General features: G+C 50.4%; 1 pseudogene; it reads left to right on the top strand.

Annotated features, from left to right (window-relative positions):
* Positions 1-18,078, top strand: part of LOC146831413 (phospholipid-transporting ATPase IC-like) — a 38,297-nt pseudogene that overhangs the window by 17,832 nt on the left and 2,387 nt on the right.

Below are 18,078 nucleotides of genomic sequence, written 5' to 3'. Positions count from 1 at the left end.
TGCCTCTCGTCAGCAGGGAGTAGGTGAGAGTGTAGGGTTGCTGTGTAGGCTGCTAAAATAAGTGTTCTCAGGTAAAGTACCTCTCGTAGCACGCAGGTGCGTAACCATGAGCTCGTCAGCTCCACCGGCTCAAGGAACCTGAATATTAACAAAAGTCCAATTGGTCTCACACTGCTCCACCTACCAGCGTGTTGCCCCAAAGAATTGTGGTCCCTGAAGTCAGCTTCGGCGGGTACACCTATGCCCGAGTCTTGAGTGCAAGTGTGTGTAGCGTTAGCCATCCCTGGACACGTGTTTCGAGGTAGTTGCCTCTCATCAGCAGGGAGTAGGTGAGTGTGTAGGGTTGCTGTGTAGGCTGCTAAAATAAGTGTTCTCAGGTAAGGTACCTCTCGTAGCGCGCAGGTGCGTAACCATGAGCTCGTCAGCTCCACCGGCTCAAGGAGCCTGAATATTAACAAAAGTCCAATTGGTCGCACACTGCTCCACCTACCAGCGTGTTGCTCCAAAGAATTGTGGTCCCTGAAGTCAGCTTCGGCGGGTACGCCTATGCTCGAGTCTTGAGTGCAAGTGTGTGTAGCGTTAGCCATCCCTGGACACGTGTTTCGAGGTAGTTGCCTCTCGTCAGCAGGGAGTAGGTGAGTGTGTAGGGTTGCTGTGTAGGCTGCTAAAATAAGTGTTCTCAGGTAAAGTACCTCTCGTAGCGCGCAGGTGCGTAACCATGAGCTCGTCATCTCCAACGGCTCAAGGAGCCTGAATATTAACAAAAGTCCAATTGGTCGCACACTGCTCCACCTACCAGCATGTTGCCCCAAAGAATTGTGGTCCCTGAAGTCAGCTTCGGCGGGTACGCCTATGCCCGAGTCTTGAGTGCAAGTGTGTGTAGCGTTAGCCATCCCTGGACACGTGTTTTGAGGTAGTTGCCTCTCATCAGCAGGGAGTAGGTGAGTGTGTAGGGTTGCTGTGTAGGCTGCTAAAATAAGTGTTCTCAGGTAAAGTACCTCTCGTAGCGCGCAGGTGCGTAACCATAAGCTCGTCAGCTCCACCGGCTCAAGGAGCCTGAATATTAACAAAAGTCCAATTGGTCGCACACTGCTCCACCTACCAGCGTGTTGCCCCAAAAAATTGTGGTCCCTGAAGTCAGCTTCGGCGTGTACGCCTATGCCCGAGTCTTGAGTGCAAGTGTGTGTAGCGTTAGCCATCCCCGGACACTTGTTTCGAGGTGGTTGCCTCTCGTCAGCAGGGAGTAGGTGAGTGTGTAGGGTTGCTGTGTAGGCTGCTAAAATAAGTGTTCTCTGGTAAAGTACCTCTCGTAGCGCGCAGGTGCGTAACCATGAGCTCGTCAGCTCCACCGGCTCAAGGAGCCTGAATATTAACAAAAGTCCAATTGGTCGCACACTGCTCCACCTACCAGCGTGTTGCCACAAAGAATTGTGGTCCCTGAAGTCAGCTTCGGCGGGTACGCCTATGCCCGAGTCTTGAGTGCAAGTGTGTGTAGCGTTAGCCATCCCTGGACACGTGTTTCGAGGTAGTTGCCTCTCGTCAGCAGGGAGTAGGTGAGTGTGTAGGGTTGCTGTGTAGCCTGCTAAAATAAGTGTTCTCAGGTAAAGTACCTCTCGTAGCGCGCAGGTGCGTAACCATGAGCTCGTCAGCTCCACCGGCTCAAGGAGCCTGAATATTAAAAAAAGTCCAATTGGTCGCACACTGCTCCACCTACCAGCATGTTGCCCCAAAGAATTGTGGTCCCTGAAGTCAGCTTCGGCGGGTATGCCTATGCCCGAGTCTTGAGTGCAAGTGTGTGTAGCGTTAGCCATCCCTGGACACGTGTTTCGAGGTAGTTGCCTCTCGTCAGCAGGGAGTAGGTGAGTGTGTAGGGTTGCTGTGTAGGCTGCTAAAATAAGTGTTCTCAGGTAAAGTACCTCTCGTATCGCGCAGGTGCGTAACCATGAGCTCATCAGCTCCACCGGCTCAAGGAGCCTGAATATTAACAAAAGTCCAATTGGTCGCACACTGCTCCACCTACCAGCATGTTGCCCCAAAGAATTGTGGTCCCTGAAGTCAGCTTCGGCGGGTACGCCTATGCCCGAGTCTTGAGTGCAAGTGTGTGTAGCGTTAGCCATCCCTGGACATGTGTTTCGAGGTAGTTGCCTCTCATCAGCAGTGAGTAGGTGAGTGTTTAGGGTTGCTGTGTAGGCTGCTAAAATAAGTGTTCTCAGGTAAAGTACCTCTCATAGCGCGCAGGTGCGTAACCATGAGCTCGTCAGCTCCACCGGCTCAAGGAGCCTGAATATTAACAAAAGTCCAATTGGTCTCACACTGCTCCACCTACCAGCGTGTTGCCCCAAAGAATTGTGGTCCCTGAAGTCAGCTTCGGCGGGTACGCCTATGCCCGAGTCTTGAGTGCAAGTGTGTGTAGCGTTAGCCATCCCTGGACACGTGTTTCGAGGTAGTTGCCTCTCATCAGCAGGGAGTAGGTGAGTGTGTAGGGTTGCTGTGTAGGCTGCTAAAATAAGTGTTCTCAGGTAAGGTACCTCTCGTAGCGCGCAGGTGCGTAACCATGAGCTCGTCAGCTCCACCGGCTCAAGGAGCCTGAATATTAACAAAAGTCCAATTGGTCGCACACTGCTCCACCTACCAGCGTGTTGCTCCAAAGAATTGTGGTCCCTGAAGTCAGCTTCGGCGGGTACGCCTATGCTCGAGTCTTGAGTGCAAGTGTGTGTAGCGTTAGCCATCCCTGGACACGTGTTTCGAGGTAGTTGCCTCTCGTCAGCAGGGAGTAGGTGAGTGTGTAGGGTTGCTGTGTAGGCTGCTAAAATAAGTGTTCTCAGGTAAAGTACCTCTCGTAGCGCGCAGGTGCGTAACCATGAGCTCGTCAGCTCCACCGGCTCAAGGAGCCTGAATATTAACAAAAGTCCAATTGGTCGCACACTGCTCCACCTACCAGCGTGTTGCCCCAAAGAATTGTGGTCCCTGAAGTCAGCTTCGGTGGGTACGCCTATGCCCAAGTCTTGAGTGCAAGTGTGTGTAGCGTTAGCCATCCCTGGACATGTGTTTCGAGGTGGTTGCCTCTCGTCAGCAGGGAGTAGGTGAGTGTGTAGGGTTGCTGTGTAGGCTGCTAAAATAAGTGTTCTCAGGTAAAGTCCCTCTCGTAGCGCGCAGGTGCGTAACCATGAGCTCGTCAGCTCCACCGGCTCAAGGAGCCTGAATATTAACAAAAGTCCAATTGGTCGCACACTGCTCCACCTACCAGCATGTTGCCCCAAAGAATTGTGGTCCCTGAAGTCAGCTTCGGCGGGTACGCCTATGCCCGAGTCTTGAGTGCAAGTGTGTGTAGCGTTAGCCATCCTTGGACACGTGTTTTGAGGTAGTTGCCTCTCATCAGCAGGGAGTAGGTGAGTGTGTAGGGTTGCTGTGTAGGCTGCTAAAATAAGTGTTCTCAGGTAAAGTACCTCTCGTAGCGCGCAGGTGCGTAACCATAAGCTCGTCAGCTCCACCGGCTCAAGGAGCCTGAATATTAACAAAAGTCCAATTGGTCGCACACTGCTCCACCTACCAGCGTGTTGCCCCAAAAAATTGTGGTCCCTGAAGTCAGCTTCGGCGTGTACGCCTATGCCCGAGTCTTGAGTGCAAGTGTGTGTAGCGTTAGCCATCCCTGGACACGTGTTTCGAGGTAGTTGCCTCTCGTCAGCAGGGAGTAGGTGAGTGTGTAGGGTTGCTGTGTAGCCTGCTAAAATAAGTGTTCTCAGGTAAAGTACCTCTCGTAGCGCGCAGGTGCGTAACCATGAGCTCGTCAGCTCCACCGGCTCAAGGAGCCTGAATATTAAAAAAAGTCCAATTGGTCGCACACTGCTCCACCTACCAGCATGTTGCCCCAAAGAATTGTGGTCCCTGAAGTCAGCTTCGGCGGGTATGCCTATGCCCGAGTCTTGAGTGCAAGTGTGTGTACCGTTAGCCATCCCTGGACACGTGTTTCGAGGTAGTTGCCTCTCGTCAGCAGGGAGTAGGTGAGTGTGTAGGGTTGCTGTGTAGGCTGCTAAAATAAGTGTTCTCAGGTAAAGTACCTCTCGTATCGCGCAGGTGCGTAACCATGAGCTCATCAGCTCCACCGGCTCAAGGAGCCTGAATATTAACAAATGTCCAATTGGTCGCACACTGCTCCACCTACCAGCGTGTTGCCCCAAAGAATTGTGGTCCCTGAAGTCAGCTTCGGCGGGTACGCCTATGCCCGAGTCTTGAGTGCAAGTGTGTGTAGCGTTAGCCATCCCTGGACATGTGTTTCGAGGTAGTTGCCTCTCATCAGCAGTGAGTAGGTGAGTGTTTAGGGTTGCTGTGTAGGCTGCTAAAATAAGTGTTCTCAGGTAAAGTACCTCTCATAGTGCGCAGGTGCGTAACCATGAGCTCGTCAGCTCCACCGGCTCAAGGAGCCTGAATATTAACAAAAGTCCAATTGGCCGCACACTGCTCCACCTACCAGCGTGTTGCCCCAAAGAATTGTGGTCCCTGAAGTCAGCTTCGGCGGGTACGCCTATGCCTGAGTCTTGAGTGCAAGTGTGTGTAGCGTTAGCCATCCCTGGACACGTGTTTCGAGGTAGTTGCCTCTCGTCAGCAGGGAGTAGGTGAGAGTGTAGGGTTGCTGTGTAGGCTGCTAAAATAAGTGTTCTCAGGTAAAGTACCTCTCGTAGCGCGCAGGTGCGTAACCATGAGCTTGTCAGCTCCACCGGCTCAAGGAGCCTGAATATTAACAAAAGTCCAATTGGTCGCACACTGCTCCACCTACCAGCATGTTGCCCCAAAGAATTGTGGTCCCTGAAGTCAGCTTCGGCGGGTACGCCTATGCCCGAGTCTTGAGTGCAAGTGTGTGTAGTGTTAGCCATCTCTGGACACGTGTTTCGAGGTAGTTGCCTCTCGTCAGCAGGGAGTAGGTGAGTGTGTAGGGTTGCTGTGTAGGCTGCTAAAATAAGTGTTCTCAGGTAAAGTACCTCTCGTAGCACGCAGGTGCGTAACCATGAGCTCGTCAGCTCCACCGGCTCAAGGAACCTGAATATTAACAAAAGTCCAATTGGTCGCACACTGCTCCACCTACCAGCGTGTTGCCCCAAAGAATTGTGGTCCCTGAAGTCAGCTTCGGCGGGTACGCCTATGCCCGAGTCTTGAGTGCAAGTGTGTGTAGCGTTAGCCATCCCTGGACACGTGTTTCGAGGTAGTTGCCTCTCGTCAGCAGGGAGTAGGTGAGTGTGTAGGGTTGCTGTGTAGGCTGCTAAAATAAGTGTTCTCAGGTAAAGTACCTCTCGTAGCGCGCAGGTGCGTAACCATGAGCTCGTCAGCTCCACCGGCTCAAGGAGCCTGAATATTAACAAAAGTCCAATTGGTCGCACACTGCTCCACCTACCAGCGTGTTGCCCCAAAGAATTGTGGTCTCTGAAGTCAGCTTCGGCGGGTACGCCTATGCCCGAGTCTTGAGCGCAAGTGTGTGTAGCGTTAGCCATCCCTGGACACGTGTTTCGAGGTAGTTGCCTCTCGTCAGCAGGGAGTAGGTGAGTGTGTAGGGTTACTGTGTAGGCTGCTAAAATAAGTGTTCTCAGGTAAAGTACCTCTCGGATTTTTCTTTACATTCAGGCTCCCTTGAGCCGGTGGGGCTGACGAGCCCATGGCTACGCACCTGCGCGCCTTGAGTGGTACTTTACCTGAGAATATTTTTTGGCAGCCTACGCAGCAACCCTACACACATACCTACTCCCTGCTGATAAGAGGCAACTACCTCGAAACACGTGTCCAGGGATGGCTAACGCGACACTTATTCTCATTTTAAACTTTTGGCATAGGCGTACCCGCCGACGCTACTTCATGGACCACAATTCTTTGGGGTAACATGCTGGTAGGACTAGCAGAGTGCGGCCAATCGGATTTTTGTTTACATTCAGGCTCCCTTGAGCCGGTGGGGCTGAGGAGCCCATGGCTACGCACCTGCGCGCCTTGAGTGGTACTTTACCTGAGAATAATTTTTGGCAGCCTACGCAGCAACCCTACACACATACCTACTCCCTGCTGCGAGAGGCAACTACCTCGAAACACGTGTCCAGGGATGGCTAACGCAACACTTATTTTCATTTTAAACTTTTGGCATAGGCGTACCCGCCGACTCTACTTCATGGACCACAATTCTTTGGGGTAACACGCTGGTAGGACTAGCAGAGTGCGGCCAATCGGATTTTTGTTTACATTCAGGCTCCCTTGAGCCGGTGGGGCTGACGAGCCCATGGCTACGCACCTGCGCGCCTTGAGTGGTACTTTACCTGAGAATATTTTTTGGCAGCCTACGCAGCAACCCTACACACATACCTACTCCCTGCTGACAAGAGGCAACTACCTCGAAACACGTGTCCAGGGATGGCTAACGCGACACTTATTTTCATTTTAAACTTTTGGCATAGGCGTACCCGCCGACGCTACTTCATGGACCACAATTCTTTGGGGTAACACGCTGGTAGGACTAGCAGAGTGCGGCAAATCTGATTTTTGTTTACATTCAGGCTCCCTTGAGCCGGTGGGGCTGACGAGCCCATGGCTACGCACCTGCGCGCCTTGAGTGGTACTTTACCTGAGAATATTTTTTGGCAGCCTACGCAGCAACCCTACACACATACCTACTCCCTGCTGACGGGAGGCAACTACCTCGAAACACGTGTCCAGGGATGGCTAACGCGACACTGATTTTCATTTTAAACTTTTGGCATAGGCGTACCCGCCGACGCCACTCCATGGACCACAATTCTTTGGGGTAACACGCTGGTAGGACTAGCAGAGTGCGGCCAATCGGATTTTTGTTTACATTCAGGCTCCCTTGAGCCGGTGGGCCTGACGAGCCCATGGCTACGCACCTGCGCGCTTTGAGTGGTACTTTACCTGAGAATATTTTTTGGCAGCCTACGCAACAACCCTACACACATACCTGGTCCCTGCTGACGAGAGGCAACTACCTCGAAACACGTGTCCAGGGATGGCTAACGCAACACTTATTTTCATTTTAAACTTTTGGCATAGGCGTACCCGCCGACGCTACTTCATGGACCACAATTCTTTGGGGTAACACGCTGGTAGGACTAGCAGAGTGCGGCCAATCGGATTTTTGTTTACATTCAGACTCCCTTGAGCCGGTGGGGCTGACGAGCCCATGGCTACGCACCTGCGCGCCTTGAGTGGTACTTTACCTGAGAATATTTTTTGGCAGCCTACGCAGCAACCCTACACACATACCTACTCCCTGCTGCGAGAGGCAACTACCTCGAAACACGTGTCCAGGGATGGCTAACGCGACACTTATTTTCATTTTAAACTTTTGGCATAGGCGTACCCGCCGACTCTACTTCACGGACCACAATTCTTTGGGGTAACACGCTGGTAGGACTAGCAGAGTGCGGCCAATCGGATTTTTGTTTATATTCAGGCTCCCTTGAGCCGGTGGGGCTGACGAGCCCATGGCTACGCACCTGCGCGCCTTGAGTGGTACTTTACCTGAGAATATTTTTTGGCAGCCTACGCAGCAACCCTACACACATACCTACTCCCTGCTGACAAGAGGCAACTACCTCGAAACACGTGTCCAGGGATGGCTAACGCGACACTTATTTTCATTTTAAACTATTGGCATAGGCGTACCTGCCGACGCTACTTCATGGACCACAATTCTTTGGGGTAACACGCTGGTAGGACTAGCAGAGTGCGGCAAATCTGATTTTTGTTTACATTCAGGCTCCCTTGAGCCGGTGGGGCTGACGAGCCCATGGCTACGCACCTGCGCGCCTTGAGTGGTACTTTACCTGAGAATATTTTTTGGCAGCCTACGCAGCAACCCTACACACATACCTACTCCCTGCTGACGAGAGGCAACTACCTCGAAACACGTGTCCAGGGATGGCTAACGCGACACTGATTTTCATTTTAAACTTTTGGCATAGGCGTACCCGCCGACGCTACTCCATGGACCACAATTCTTTGGGGTAACACGCTGGTAGGACTAGCAGAGTGCGGCCAATCGGATTTTTGTTTACATTCAGGCTCCCTTGAGCCGGTGGGGCTGACGAGCCCATGGCTACGCACCTGCGCGCCTTGAGTGGTACTTTACCTGAGAATATTTTTTGGCAGCCTACGCAACAACCCTACACACATACCTACTCCCTGCTGACAAGAGGCAACTACCTCGAAACACGTGTCCAGGGATGGCTAACGCGACACTTATTTTCACTTTAAACTTTTGGCATAGGCGTACCCGCTGACGCTACTTCATGGACCACAATTCTTTGGGGTAACACGCTGGTAGGACTAGCAGAGTGCGGCCAATCGGATTTTTGTTTACATTCAGGCTCCCTTGAGCCGGTGGGGCTGACGAGCCCATGGCTACGCACCTGCGCGCCTTGAGTGGTACTTTACCTGAGAATATTTTTTGGCAGCCTACGCAGCAACCCTACACACATACCTACTCCCAGCTGACGAGATGCAACTACTTCGAAACACGTGTCCAGGGATGGCTAACGTGACACTTATTTTCATTTTAAACTTTTGGCATAGGCGTACCCGCCGACGCTACTTCATGGACCACAATTCTTTGGGGTAACACGCTGGTAGGACTAGCAGAGTTCGGCCAATCGGATTTTTGTTTACATTCAGGCTCCCTTGAGCCGGTGGGGCTGACGAGCCCATGGCTACGCACCTGTGCGCCTTGAGTGGTACTTTACCTGAGAATATTTTTTGGCAGCCTACGCAGCAACCCTACACACATACCTACTCCCTGCTGACGAGAGGCAACTACCTCGAAACACGTGTCCAGGGATGGCTAACGCGACACTTATTTTCATTTTAAACTTTTGGCATAGGCGTACCCGCCGACGCTACTTCATGGACCACAATTCTTTGGGGTAACACGCTGGTAGGACTAGCAGAGTGCGGCCAATCGGATTTTTCAAGAAGCAAATCAATGTTTGCTATGGCAGCACGTGAGACGTGCTCCCACCCTCCCATAGCAAACGGCAATGTCCCGGGGGTAGGCACCCCAGGACATTGCAGGAGCCGGCCCTGAGGGGGTCAGGGTGTTTCTACTCTGCCTTCTTTTCTTGTTTTTCACCTTTTTTGTACTGTTTACTTGTGACTCAGTTACCGAGTTACAAGATGGCTGCCAACACATTTTGGTTTGGGAGTGTTGGCAGCCAATCAGAAGTCAGCTAGTGCTCAGGAGGAGTCACGGCTCCTCTTCGGTGCTCAGATAACGATATTTTCATTTTTTGAATTTCTCAGGAACTGCTGAACGGATTTACACCATTTGCAAAAAAGGTCACTTTCTGAACCAAGAGCTACCTTTTTGCCAAATTTGGAGCAAATTAAGTTCAGCAGTTCAAGCTGTTGCCGGTTCCAAAATTCCTATGGAAATTAACATGGGGAAATCGCATTTTGGGACCCCCCTTTTTTCTCGCCCGATGCTTTAAGTATCACCCCTAAACTTTCAGGACAGGAGCTGACCTGAGTGAACCATTAGTTTTGAAAATTTCTCGAAGATTCGTCAAGCGGCGCCAAAGATATTGGCAAAAGAAAAAACGCTTTTTGAATAGAAACTAGTTCCTAACTATAACTATTACCTACTGACGGTCGCCAGTAGGTAGTTATAGTTAGGACCTATTATCCATTGGATATCCGCAACATTCTATTTGGAATAACTTTGGCGCTGGTTGACGAATCTCGGCGAAATTTTCAAAATTGGTGGGGTGCTCCGGTCCGCTCCTATCCTAAAAGTCTCGGGGTGATTTGTCAAGTGGGGGCTGAGAAAAAAGGGGGGTCCCAAAACGTGTTTTCCCCATGCAATTTTCCATAGGAACCTTTAATCGCAGCTACAGCCCGAACTGCTGAACGGAATTACACCAAATTTGGCAAAGAGGTAGCCCTTGGTTCACACTTGTGCCTTTTGGTTAAATGGTGTAAATCCGTTCAGTAGTTGCTGAGAAAATCAAAAGTAAAATCACATATATATCTATGTCCTCGGAGGATCCGCGTACCCTATGCGCACCCAGTGCGCACCGTCCTGATCACGAGCTGCACGCTAATTGGCTGTCAACACTCCAAACCAGGAAGTGTTGACAGCCATTTTGTGTCTTGGTAGAAGTGAGGCTAAAAAAATCAGTGGATCAAATGTGCAAAACGTATAAAGGGGGCAGGGTAGAAATACCCTGACCCTCTAGACCTGCTTAGGGGTCCCACAAGGACCCCCAGGGCCCCCCCGCTTTTTAAAAATGGCAAAATGCACGCAGGGTGTTCGGATCCTGCCATAAAAAACATAAATAAACAAAGCGCGGGCTCCTACGCTTCTTTAATTAGCCCCCGGGGGGGCAAAATCCCGGGGGCAAAAATATTACATTTGATTGGAGGCCCAGATGGACCCCCCCCCCCCAGCCCCGGAGACTGCCACCCCCCGGGGCTTTAAAAAAAATGGGTGAGGGGGCTCAAAGGCCCCCCCAGGCCCCGGGGACCACCACCCCCTGGGCTTTTTATATTGTGGGTGGGGGGTCGCATGGCCCCCCTCCTGGAGCTGTCGATGGTCCTGGGGACCGCCACCCCCCAGGGCCAGCTCCTGCAGTGTCTCGGGGTGCCCACCCCTGGGACACTGCTGTTTGCTATGGCAGGGCGGGAGCCGAGGCTCCCGCCCTGTCATAGCAAACTTGGTTTGGATTTTGAAAGAGAGAGCATGGAAATCTGCTCTCTCTTTCAAAATGCAAACCATATTGCTTTTCCACACGTGGAGCTGCATGTTAGCAGCTCCCCGTGTGGAAAAGCAATGCCGGTTGGGACCGTGGGGTTATTGGGGCTCCCCCCACGGTCCCCAATGTTGTATATAGGCCCCAGGGGATGGAGTCCCCGGGGAGAATAGAAATTAGTGATAGGTGCTAAGTTTTTTTTACGGCAAATTAGGAGTCAAGCACCCAGCGCGGCACTCAGCGCAGCCCCCTGGTGTGCACGCGCTGGGTGTGCGACTCCTAACGCGTCGAACACATATATGATGTCACACGCAAGCGCTTGAGCGTCGCATAAAGTAATACGTATGTGTCGCGTATGCGCCTTGAGTCGTGTACCGGTCGCATAGCGATCATGCATGAAAATACGCACCCATCGCACATCCTACGTGGATCCTACACAACAATCCTAAAATGGCGGCAGGTTCCGCGCAGTAATTGAGTAAGGTACGCTTTGGGTGCACGACTCCCAAAACAAAATTGAAAAAAAAAACAATAAAGAAAATAATATAAATATATTAAAAAATATATAAAACAAAAAAAAACATTAGTTTCAATATTTAATTTTTTTCCCATTTATATTAAAAATATATATTGTAATTAAAAAAATAAAATATGTAAAAATAAATATTTAAAAAAATTTTGTAAATCAGTATCAAAAAAATAAATATAACTATTATTACATTTAAAAATTGTCATTTAAGAAATCTTTGATATTCACTGAAAAAAACATTGGTTTCAGACATGTTATAGTTAGCAATTAGCATTTAAAAAACCTTTGAAATTCATTTAAAAAACTATAGGTTTCAGACATGTTATAGTTAGGAATTACCATTTAAAAAAAACTTTGAAATTCACTGTAAAAACCATAGGTTTCAGGGGTGTTATAGTTAGGAATTAGCATTTAAAAAACCTTAGAAATTCACTGAAAAAAAAATAGGTTTCAGGGGTGTTATAGTTAGCTGGACAATTCACTCGTACAAAACCATTGAAATTCCTCCGTTATAGTTAGTTCTACTAACTATAACTCGCACGCCCGCAATCCACTGCTGATGATGATGATGAGAAAAGCGCATTCTGCATTCCAATCTGGCCTGGAGCTGTGACTGACTTTGCGAACTCCCTTCTCCCAGGCACCCCCCTCTCCCTCGGACCACATCTGTTCAGTGAATTTAGATATGCGGTTCCTGGCTTGTGGCTAGGGACTGCTAACTAGCTGGCATGCTTCTGTCCCTCTTTTGGAGGGGTATGGCATGGCAACCAGACTTTGAAAATTTGAAAAACACAAGTGAAAGAAAAGAAAACACTGCCGGGATCATAAGAACGTGAGGAGCCCGGTCCCAAGGCCAAGAACCCTTGTCGAACTTTGTTTAGGGATTATGACTGGACCGGGACAGCCTTGCAACTATGGGATGTCTGGCTAATCTGGTGAACCTCTTGACTGACGCGACACCATGTGGGCGCCTCACAACTCATTGTCTCCTGTGCATGTGTGGTAGTGATCTTCACTATCCCATGCATACAGGAACCTTGGCCTCAGTCACTTGTTAACAGCTTGCTTTTAGAACTAAAAGGAGCCCTCCTTATTTGCTGGAGGGTTCTAGTCTTTTGGAGACACTGTTGGAGCTATGTGCCAGGAAGGAAACATGGGTCCTGGGCCAAATGTCCGTAAATAAGGACCTTTTGACCTCATAGTAGAAAACCGTCCCTATTTAACCCTCACTTAATTTCACCTATGGATGATGACTGGACCGGGACAGCCTCGTAATTCAGGGATGTCTGGCTAACCTGGTGAACCTCTCGACTGACCCAATGCCATGCAGGTGCCCCACAACTTATTGACTCTTGTGTGTGTGTGTGTTGGAGGTTATGGGATGTTCACCATCTCAGGCATATGGGAAACATGGCTCACGTCAGTTGAGGACAGTTTGATTTAGAACTAAAAGGGGGCCTCCATTTTGGCCAGAGGTTTATAGTTTTTTGGGAGGGCTGTTGGAACTATATGCCATGAAGGAGACATGGGTCCTAGGCCAAATTCCTAGGAATGGGGACCATTTGAGCTCATAGTGGGAGCCCTTCCCTATTGACTTCGGATTTTTGAACCTGGGTGCCTGTTTTTAAGTACTTTGGGAGCTGCCCTGTTCCCTCATCAGACTGCCCTCCCCTCAGGGTGTTGTCAGCTATCCCCGCCCTGGGGGATCAGCAGCAGAGTGGGCCATGGCTCCCACAGGTGCCCTTAATGGCAAACTACAGTGAGAATACCTATTGATAGAATGCATACAGCAGCCCTAAATCCCCAGATGAAAGTAAAAGTTTGTATTCTCAACACTGTCTCATTGGTCCTTCTTTTGGTTTTGGTACAGTATATCTTTGGGATGTGAGTGAATGGGTGGTACTTTATTCTCAGGTTTTATCTTACTACACATTTGTATTCTGTGTTTGTGTGAAGGCATTACCTTCCCAGACAGTTACCCCTCCATGCCGAGGCCTGTCTGTGGTTGCTGTTGCCACTTGTTTGTCCAACTACCTGATCCCTGTTGTGGTGTTGAAGCGGCTGTCTGACCTCCCTGTGGCTGAATGTAAGGCGCATTTGGATTTCCTTGGACTTGTGAATGAGGACTTTCTGGTGGCTGTCCTTGGCCCAATGATATATGTTTGTGGTATTCTTTTAACTGGCATCTGTCTGCTAGGTGGCTCATTCTATGGCAATAGTAACATTCCCTAGGGTCTAGTTGCTGTTAACCTCCCTCGATTCTGCCACTATAGCTAGGTAGAAGCCCTAGGGGTTTTGCGGTGGAGCTCCCTATAAGACCATTGCCACTTACATGCTTGCGACCATCTCGGCCCCCTCGAGGGTGGTCTTTTTCAATTTGTGTTGGACCAATGTTGCAGTGTCTCTCTGGGCTTGCTCCTCCTTTTTTATAACCTCATCTTGCTTCTTTTTGTGGTAATGCAATGTATGGGCTGGTATCTCCCGCCAGGGTTTGGTGTCTAGCCGCACAGTGCTGTCCAATCCACTTTGTATCTTGGTGGGTAGCACCTTTTGAGAATATTGCAAAAAAATGTGACTTGTGGGTCTATATCAGTCCAAGACTCTCTGGTCTCTTGTCCCCATCGTTCCCTCATCCTATCTAGAAAATCACTAATTGCCTCCCCTGGCTTCATAGTTTCTGCCATTAACCCTCCTGCATCAGGGCAGTCAATAAACATTTCCTTCAGGGCAGTTCATATTCAGTGCCTGTATGAATTGGATGTGGCCCGCCATGCTGGGTCTTTGGCAGTGTAATTGCTGGGATGCGAGCTATGGTGAACACACTGTAAGTCTGCTCTCCAATAAGACACTTAGCAGACATTTGGTATTGTCTATGGGTGGGTTTATGCCAGTGGTGTTCTTCTCAAAACATGAGAGCCATTTCCACGCTCCATCCAGCAATGGCGGTAACTTTGTCTTTAGCCCTTCTTTATCCATTTGAGCCCACGGCACATAGATGGTTTCTGGCGTTTCCCATCTTTTTAGGCATTCCTGCATGCAGAGGAAGCTTCACTTGATATCTCATCCTCCATGCTGGATACAGTCTTCTGCTATGGCCATTTCCTGTGGATCAAAGCATCGCTCTGTTAGAAATGGGATTTCTGGTTTGCTAAGGCTTGCGCCAAAGCCAGGCAGAAACCATCACTCTAGTCAGGGCAAGGGAGTTACACGCCAAAGATAACCCCTGCTCACCACCTTGGTAGCTTGGCACGAGCAGTCAGGCTTATCCCGGAGGCCATGTGTAAAGCATTTGCGCACGCACACAGCAACAACATCGCAGGCACACTACAAAAGGAACTCCACACAAGGTTATATCAAAAATAGCCTTTGTATTCTCAAAACACATTAGAATAGTAAACACATAATATACATGGTGCCATCTGGCACTAGGTCATATCTACAAGGGATTGTAGACACCTTACAAGGCCCACTGGACCATTGTCAGTACCATCACAAAGTGAACTTAGTAAATGTAGAACTTATCATAAACATAGAACACAACCAGTAACTAGTGGTAACCACTGTACTCAGCATCAGCCTGTAACATAAACCACATTATGCACAGTATCACATTAGGTGCAAATACATTCTGTGCCAACCTCACCAGCATAAACACATTATGCAATTCTCTCATAAGTCTAAACACATTAGACCCTAACTTCCTAACTATCACTAACATTAGGGGCATAAATCACAGTGGAGGATAACCTCCCAAGCATAAACCATATTATGCAAAACAACCTCATAATCATAAAACCACATTTAGAGGTATAACACTGTGTGCATTAAACATAGTACAAACGTTACATTTCCTAGCACCACATAATCATATTAGGGCCTGGCGCCCTACAATCCTAACAATCGCCCTGGCCAACTGGCCAGATCAAAAAGGGGCTCAAATGCCCTGTGTCCCAAGAGTCAGGGAGCGCTGCCAAAACAGCGAAAGTCAAGGGTGCGCAATCTGCCCAGGCCTAAACGTTGCAGCTGGCACTAAGCGCTGCGCAGCTGTGAATGTCAGGGGCACAGGAGTGCAACTCACTCCTAATTCAAACATGTCCCCTAAAAGAAAGACCTAAACGGTGCAGATGCCCACTACTTGCTGGGCAGCTGGGAATACCACATGAGGGCCTAAACGACGCAGCTGCCCACTACTTGCTGGGCAGCTGTGCATATCAAAATGAGGGGCCCCTGCACCGACTATGCCCTGCAAAACAGATATGTCCAACTGGCAGGAACACGAGCACCACCAATGTGCTCCGATCTGGGGACCAAGATGCCCTAAAGACGTTGCAGCTGCCCTCTAGCAAAATGGGCCAGCTGTAGACCAATGTCCACATGGGGGAAACGCACAGGCCCCCCTGGGCCCTTTATCACCAAATCTGCCATGGGCTTTTAAATCCAACTTGCCCCCAATGTTGGAGCATACTGGCTCTGAAACAAAATATGTCCCACCTGGTGGAGCCATGCACAGGCTCTAAAAATAAACATGCCCCCCACACGTGGCAGCATGGGCAGTACTGGCCATTGGGACCCCCACTGGGGCCCTTAAACAAAATATGGCCATGTTGGAGCGGCCCGCGATGGCGGGTCCACTCAGGAAAGGGGCGCACTGCACACTATGCCCTGAACGGCACCATCCGTGTGGCGACAATGCCCCCAAGCCCCCCCCGGGGACTTTGAAAACAAATGGTGGCCGCCCGCCTGAGATCAGCCCTCACTCACCGGGCTCCTCCTCGTGGCGAGACTCCTCTTTGGCCAGGCGGACCGGCAGCACTCCTCTCGCAGCGCAGCGCTTTCCTCACTCCTGGGAGGCCTGCGCTGCCTGGGACCCGGGACTCTCCTCACAATGTCCAGCGTGGGGTGGGCTCCCGCCTGGATTCTCTGTTGAATTCACCCGGGCCCCCTCCTGGGACCCGGGACTTTACCTCTGTGCTCGTGGAGGTGGGGTGGGCTCCCGTCCTCCTTGAGGCATGCAGCCAAGCTTCCGGATGCACTTCCTTTCTGGCCACGCTGCAATTGGTCGGCCGGCCACGATGTCCTGCCCACAACCAGGCAATGGTGCCTGTCTTCCAGGTCGTGCTCAGTTGCGGCCCGGGAGTTTTTCTTTCGGCGGCAATGAGGGGTAGGCTCCCTCTACCTTAATATGTGAAAGCGGGGTGGGCACCAGCGATGAGGCTCCAAACACGGGGTGGGCACCCGTTGAATTTTTAAAAGGCAATGCTGGGTGGGCACCCGCCAGATCCATCAGATATAAGCGGGGTGGGCACCCGCGTTCTCGCAGGACGGGGGAATCCCTATGCTGGGGATTCCCTCTCACACCAAAGACTGTAGCTCAGCGCCGCAGAGCCCACGCACTCTTCCTGGGGAATCAAAATGAAGCCCCAGCTCCACAAGCACAAGTCCTCAGCCATTAAAAAGAATGAGTCCGTAGGAATGAAGGGCAATGCAGGGCACAGGGAGGCCAGCCCGCCCCCAGGGCCCCCAGCAGCAGCACGCCCCAGTAGGATCAGTACACTGAACACTGAACACTGAACAATTTTATGGGGACACAGCCCCTATATTTATACAACATTTTCCCAGCACAGGTCTGGGGGAAAAACCAGATGCAACTGGTTTGGGGGAGCTTGGGAGCACTTTGTTGTGCTCAGCTCCTCTTTCCTTTGTCAGGTGGGGGATAGGTGCTCAGACGCACCACGGGGGCGGAGCCAGCATTGTGGAGGGAAGGCACAGCCCTATTCAGGTCCCAGGTGCAACTCCTCCCTCCCATCTTCATGCAGATCTCTCCATTCACCACTGGGCAGACTCACCCTGGCTCCTGGAATTCCCCAGCCCTCTCAGCTCCTGTCAATCACAAGCCAGACATGCACTCCACATCAGGCAGGCAGACACAAAGTACACAGAATGCCAACTTCTAGAAGTGGGACTTCTCCACCAGTCACCATAAATCTGTGCACACCATTTCGCAGCATTTATTCTCACGAGTTTGCACATAGTAAACTCGCCCCTGCACTCCTCTCATACCAGGAACTACCAGGGACACACATATCCCCCATGCATTCCTATGGGAGGGCAGGCCCATCTCACCACACATACACAGAGAGCACACGCACTTTACATTGGACCACAGTGCTAAAGTGCTCAGAGGCCTAAAATTACCAACACCAGGTTACAGAAAAAGGCTAGGAGAACGCAAAAAGTTTGGGGTGACGCTGCCAAAAGGGCCAAGTCCAACATGCTCCTTCAGCCAAGATCTATCGTACTGGCCTTTTCCCTCAAACCCTGGCCCCCAAGTTGTGGAACAGCCTTCCTGAACCAATCCGCCAATGTTCGAATTTGGCTTTATTAAACAAATTGCTCAAAACATGGCTCTTTTAAGGCTCTCCCCCCACTGACCGCTGGCCTCTTTTTCCAGCGCTGAGAGATCCCCTTGGGGATGATTCGTGCGCGATATAAGTGACCTAAATAAATAAATAAATAAATCTAGTGGGCTAGAAGGTGGCGGAACGGTCACACCAAGTTCTCGCCTTCTTTTCTGGCCACTATCTCCCTAGGGGTCAGTCTATCTATAATGTGCGTTAGAGTAAGGCAGCATACGTCTTTGTTGCTCCCCCCTTGTTCACTTGCAAAGGTGCCATCTTGTTTTTCCTGTGACTTGGTTGGGTCACTACCTGTCTACCGATCTCTTATTCCTGGTCAGTCCCTCTCCCACATAAACAATGTGGTGAGGCTCAGATCCCAGCCAGAAGCCTGTCATCTAATTCTACCTCTGACTCTTCC

The sequence above is a fragment of the Triturus cristatus genome, chromosome 5_1, assembly GCF_964204655.1.
Source record: "Triturus cristatus chromosome 5_1, aTriCri1.1, whole genome shotgun sequence".
In the NCBI taxonomy this organism is placed as follows: domain Eukaryota; kingdom Metazoa; phylum Chordata; class Amphibia; order Caudata; family Salamandridae; genus Triturus; species Triturus cristatus.
This window is presented reverse-complemented; position numbering and strand designations above follow the sequence as displayed.